The sequence below is a fragment of the Rhinopithecus roxellana genome, chromosome 4 (assembly GCF_007565055.1).
Source record: "Rhinopithecus roxellana isolate Shanxi Qingling chromosome 4, ASM756505v1, whole genome shotgun sequence".
Lineage (NCBI taxonomy): Eukaryota > Metazoa > Chordata > Mammalia > Primates > Cercopithecidae > Rhinopithecus > Rhinopithecus roxellana.
In genome coordinates this window covers 132254035-132260181 of record NC_044552.1, presented here as the reverse complement: position 1 = coordinate 132260181, position 6147 = coordinate 132254035, and the positions used below count along the sequence as shown (strand labels likewise).

At 34.1% G+C, this 6147-nt stretch overlaps 1 long non-coding RNA gene across 1 annotated transcript; it reads right to left on the bottom strand.

The window, feature by feature from the left end:
• Positions 1–230: 230 nt before the first annotated feature.
• LOC104675044 lies at positions 231–5917 on the bottom strand. The gene is made up of 3 exons (XR_749720.2): positions 5790–5917; positions 3862–3917; positions 231–1406 (listed from the first exon to the last, which is right to left on the bottom strand). It is a non-coding gene; the product is annotated as an uncharacterized LOC104675044 (long non-coding RNA).
• Positions 5918–6147: the final 230 nt, after the last annotated feature.

Sequence of the window (6147 nt, the reverse complement as noted above, 5' to 3'; positions counted from 1 at the left end):
TTACGAAGCATGTAGTCTTCAAAGACGTAGTAGGCAATAACTTGACTAAATGTTTTGCAACCACATAACATGGTTAACAGTTTTTCACCTCTTAACGTCTTCCTCTCCACTCACTTCACTTAGCCAAAGTCATATTTTAGGTTCTGTTTTGCAGCAACCCAATCATAGTCCTAAATTCATTATGACTTGGTTCAACTGCATGTAATGAAAATTCCACAAATAACAGTGGCTTAAACAAGATAGTTTATTTTTCTTGCACATAAAAGGTGTCCACAAGGGGAGTATCCAAGGCAACTATGGCAGCTTTATGGTTCAATGAAGTACACCGTCCCTTGTCTTTAAGTATCATTCTGCACATGGTTTACATTCTCCAGACCATCATATTCTGGTCCAAGATGACTGCTGGAGCTACAGACATAATACTCATACTCTAAATAACAAGGAAAAAAAGAGGGCAAGGAAAAACCCTCATATTTGTACGGAGACTTTCCAGAAAAATTATACCCAACACTTTTACTTAATTGTCTTTGGGCATAACCTAGTCATATGACAACACTTAAATGCAAAGGAGGTTGGGAAATGTCATTGTTTAACTAAGTGGCATGTGTCAAACTGAAAACGTTAGGATGTTTTTACTAAGGACAAAGGGGGAAATCAATTTGATAAGATGTTTCTTGTAGATGTTTAAGAGTTCTTATAGAAGAATTAAATGTATTTAGTGTGCCTATATTTGGCATCAAGCACGTTTATCAATGTACTAATAAGTGATTTCTTTGTGTTTGTCTTAAGTTTTTCAGTTGTGTACAATAGAGAAACATGAAAATTCAGACTGTTCTCAGAGATTAAATGAAATATATATACACACACATACACACAAACATGCATATAATTGACATGGAGCATAATAAATCCTTATCTATGATTTAAAGATTTTAAAAAATCACTACAAGGAATTTGTTGCCATAATTTGCTGTATAAAATAATATTTTATTGTTTAAACAATATTTACCACATTTATAACTAATAGCAAAGGATTATTCCAAAACATATTCATTCCAGAGATGAATTTTTGGTCAAAATTTAAGCTGAACCAAATTTGTAAGTTTGCAAAGAAATCAAGTTACTTTCCCCACACCCATAAACTTCTTGAATTCAGTTAGCACTAGACATAGCATATTACAAGAAAGGCTGTTTGTTTTGCTGTTTACAGCCCAAAAAGCACTGGATATCTCCCAGGAAATTCCAGTCTTAGGAGGATTCCAACAAGCATGAAGAACTGAGTGGTTCAGATTTAAGCACAGATTGGAATCAGAACGTGGACATTATTCCAAGTCCAACATGTCTGATTTTTGAGATTCAGCTTTCATTCATGCAGGTTCCAACAGTGAGACATTTATGAATAAAACCTGGAGATAAAACAGGATTCAGTATGCCAACATATAATCTTCATTACTGACATAATAAAAATTAAAATGTACCACTTTCACATAAGCAAAAAGTGATAAATTTTAATTTTTGTTACTTTTTTCTAAGATAGATGGCATGTTTCTAAGATAGATATGCTGTCCCATAATATACAAAGATGCTGTAAAAATGCTTAAAAACTTGAGTGAAACCAATGTTGTGAGATTACATATGTCCACCAGATATGCACTTTCATTCATGAAATTAGTTGTTCTTATGTATGTTTAAAATAGGCTTTTAGTAATCACTCATTTGTTATTTAACACATTTTTCATTGTAATGTACAATAAATGCATTTATTTACTAAAGGTACTTATGGTTGTCAAAGCAAGTAATGCATATTGAACCGTATATTAGTGGATTGTTTCTGTGACATAAAGTTCAGTGTTCATCTAAAATAGATCTCTTTCTGTTTTTACTCTATGCCCTTACTCTTCGTAATTTCTTTATCTGGTAAAATATCCTGCACATGGAAGATATTTAATAAATGAGGTTAAGTAATAGGTAGGTCAATGGTAATATTAGAATTACCTTTCTACAAAGAGATGCATTAAGAGGCAATGTAGGTCAGTCCTGCAGAGCCTGACTAACAGGTTCTGACACAGGCAAACAGTGTACTTTGGCTAATCCTCCAGATTGCTTATTACCAACACTTGCAATTTTAACTTATTGGAGTCAATATCAGAAATAAAGATGAGAAAATGATTCAACCCATATTGCTACACTTCAGTCACTGAGTTGAGAGACAAGACATTTTAAGATTTCCGGAAGTTACAAAACCTGTCTCTACCCAATAATTGGAACAACCTGTTAACACGTAAAAGTTATCACCAACCCAATTTTGTTATCCATTGATGGTGTGTGTGAGAAGGGAGATTTAATGGATTTATTGATTTTATTTGATAATTTATATGCATAATTCTAAGGAATCTTTTCTAGCATGAGAAAAATGAACTTGGGACCACTGAGAGTGAGTTCATTAATCTTCCAGTACATAATATTTTTATCTTTTTCACTAATTTTTAAATTTTTTCCAACCTAGCAGGATACATTTTCCTTGTCTTTAGTATTTAATAGGTATATTTCCAATTTCACTAGTACACTAACAAACAGAAAAAAAAAAGAAAGAAAAAATCATAGATATGTTAGATAAATAGATACATTAAATTTTATGATTTAACATAAAAATGTAAATAATTAGCCTGAAAGTAGCAAATAGAGAAATGATTGTCATCCTAGCTTTGTCCTTACTTTCTGGGTGACCTTGAATATGGCTGTTACTTTCCTGAGCAATGACTTTCTTGTCTGTAACATAGAATGATCATGCTCATTTCCTCTTTCATGGCATAGTCATAACAATCACATAACACAGTTTATATCAAATACCTTTAAAGCATAAAGGATTATATAGTAAAATATTAGCCTTCTTAAAAACCAATTCAAAATATGAAATGCAATCCTCTTTAAAAAGATAAATTAGAACCTTGGGACATCATTATTGACATTTCAAAATGATTATTTGCTTTTTAAACAAATTTACTGCAAGATTAGTATGTTCATTTAAGGGAGAGGATAAAAGAGAAGAAAGAGAAATTTAGAAAATTCTCTGAATCTCTGGGAATAAATGATTACTCAATTTCTTGGTTTCTGGCATAAAATGTTTAGTAGAAGACTTTCTTTGAATTATTCAAATTATATTAGGAAGTAAGTCTGAATTTACTACCAACATGAATTTCACACCACTGTAATCAACCAAGAGGTATTTGAGCACCCTCTCACTGTGATTATTGTATTTCAAGCATTATGTAGTTCTAGGCGTCATACTTTGCACTGTCGTCTGTGTGAATGGTGACTCTAGAGTTCAGTTCTATTCAGCCCGCACAGCCGTATGAGGCAGCTCTGAGCAAGGAAACTTGAGTCTGTTTCTATTACACTGGAACTGAGTCAATGAGCCCAATACTGTAAGGATACATTACCAAGCTTCCCATAATATATGTGAAACTACAAATTCTAAACTCCGAATCTAAAAGAACAGAGCATTTTCTATCTTAAGGCTTTCTAACACATTTATAAATAGAAGCTGCTCATTTAATTATGATGGGACCCGTCAGGAACATAATTACTACATAAAGCAAAGATTTCAAATGTTTCTTTCACTTATCTACTTCATATGTCTAATAACTGGGCATTTTCTAAACCATAACCTTAATTTTTGGATGCATTTCACATTGCCACCATTCTAAGCCCTCTGTAATATTAAAAATATGTTTTTATGAGCCATCTACTTTCAATATTTTAAAATGTTGGTAGCTCTGGGGCATGTGGAAATAGGCATGATTACGTGTTTTAAAGGTGTCTTGGGTTTATGTTCTAAGATCACAGACTACTCAGACTTACCTGTTTTAGTTCCTTTCTTTTAGATGTTTATCTCCTTTGCGATACTTTGCTGCTGGCTAGAATGAAAAGGCAAACATTCCCTTCAAACAGTATGCCATTGCCTAATAATTTTGCAAACTCAAATGAAATCCAAACCAAATTCAGAATTTAGATTTTCCTACTGGCTTATGTAATTTTTGTTCATATGGAATAGCACCAGGTTCCATCTTTTATTCTCCTTCAGAATATCATTAACAAAGAAAACTTTGAATGTTAGCTGGTGGGATACACTGACACTGTTTACACAGCGCTGTTTCCTACTCAGACCGGCACACAAACGTTCACACACATTTTCATGCACGCACACTCCTGGGGAGGTCAATGAATATTACAATTCTTCTTCTGGAAATAATCCTTAAGAATGAATGAGCAAAAGACACAGTTTTCAACCCTATTTTCTCTTCTCTTTCTTTTTCTTCCCTCTGTTCTCTCTCTCTCTCTCTCTCTCTCTCTCTCTCTCTCTCTCTCTCTCTCTCTCTCTCTCTCTCTCTCTCCCCACCCTCACTTCCCCTCCCTCCCTCTCCCTCTCCCTCTTTCCTTCTCTTTATTTTTTTCTTCCTGGAGAGGTTTCTGAAGTTCAACAGTGATTTCTTTAATTAAGAGGGGAAAAAAAACCACACATACACACACTAGAGAACAAGAAGGAATAGTAAACAGTTCCCTCCACTGCTAGAGGGGTTAGTTACAAAATAAACATTTCATAGACTGGACCACATCTCCTATAATGAGACAGCTCTGGCTAGTGAGACTGCAACTAAAGTCCCCCCGTTAAGGGCATTCACTCGAAAAATTAAGCGACCCACTTGTGTTGACTGAAAACATCCTTGCAGAGGGTTTTCGCAATCACCTAGAGCATTTTTTGACAATCTGCCTTGTGCTTTAACACTGTCTTTCCTGAAGGCTCTCTCTGCTGTGTTTTGTTTTAATGGTTCATTCTCCTCACTGGTGATTCAAAGTCTAAGCTCTCTCTGTTAAGCCTCTGTATAAAATAAAACTCCTTAAGTCAGAGAAAAGGAAAAGTAAGAAACGCATTCAGTTTGATTTTTTAGTAGGACATACAGACGTAGGAAATTACTATTCATTTCTTTTCCTTCTCCAAACCAAAACACACTGACCAAAGAAGATTGTTCATATTTACAAAATTTGCCTTGAGCCCCTCAAAGGAAAGATGCTATATAAAATCTAAAAATAAGCCATGAAAAAAATGCCTTAGAATAAAAAAAAAAAAGAGCATTCTAGCAATAACCTCAGAAAAGTCAGCATCAGTCCAAGAAATGCAGCAGGAAGTCATACTAGGATATTATTTGCAATGCAGTGGCAAGTCACATATCAAAATATATCATGAACTATCAAAATTAGGTCACTGTCTCTAAAGTACTAAATACATATAAACGATTAATGAACATGACCTTATATTCCTGTTTAAGCAATGAGAAGATGGAAGTAAAGAATTAACCTGGACAAAGTCATTGGAAAAACAACTGAATTTTAGCTCACTATTTTCAACCAAGAAAAACTCAACAGGGGTCATACTTCATAACATTACGGATGAAATGAGACAAAAAATCTAAACCACCCATTTATTTGCCTTTCAAGCTACAATTAAGAGCTATTAATTTATGAAGGTGTTTGTTCACTTGTCAACCAGCACAGCAGTGCATACTGAAACCTGTAATTCACTTCCAAGTCTCTTCTATCATCTAGAGCTATTTCTTTGAACCACTCACAAAAGGCATTTTTCTAGTATATTAAATAATTGATTTCTGCTCTCTATTGTATCCATTGTATTCAGAATTCAAGAAAAATACACACAAATAAATTTGTTTCTACAAAAGGTAAAAACATGTACATGTAAGAATAAATCGTTAGCTAAACACTTTGGGGAGTACCTTGGAAAGCCGGAGACATAGATCACCTTAATTTACTCCAGGCATTGCTGGGTCTTCACTGTTACTCATTGACGTCTACTCACCTTTGCTTCTTTACTCTCTTCAGCTTTAATAGCTCCCTTCGTCATCTCAACTATTCAAACCCAGTCTAGATTTCACAACCCTGCATGAATAGCATTTTTTCTTCAGACTCTTCTTCGAAAAATGTTAGCTTTAAACTGTCCCCCTTCTCTGAATCCTTTTTGTAGCTAGATTTCATATAACCCTATTAAAGACTTGGTTATTTTGCTTTAATGTATGTTAGCTTTGTCATTCATTAATTCATTCCACAAACATTTATGGAATGCCTACTACGTGC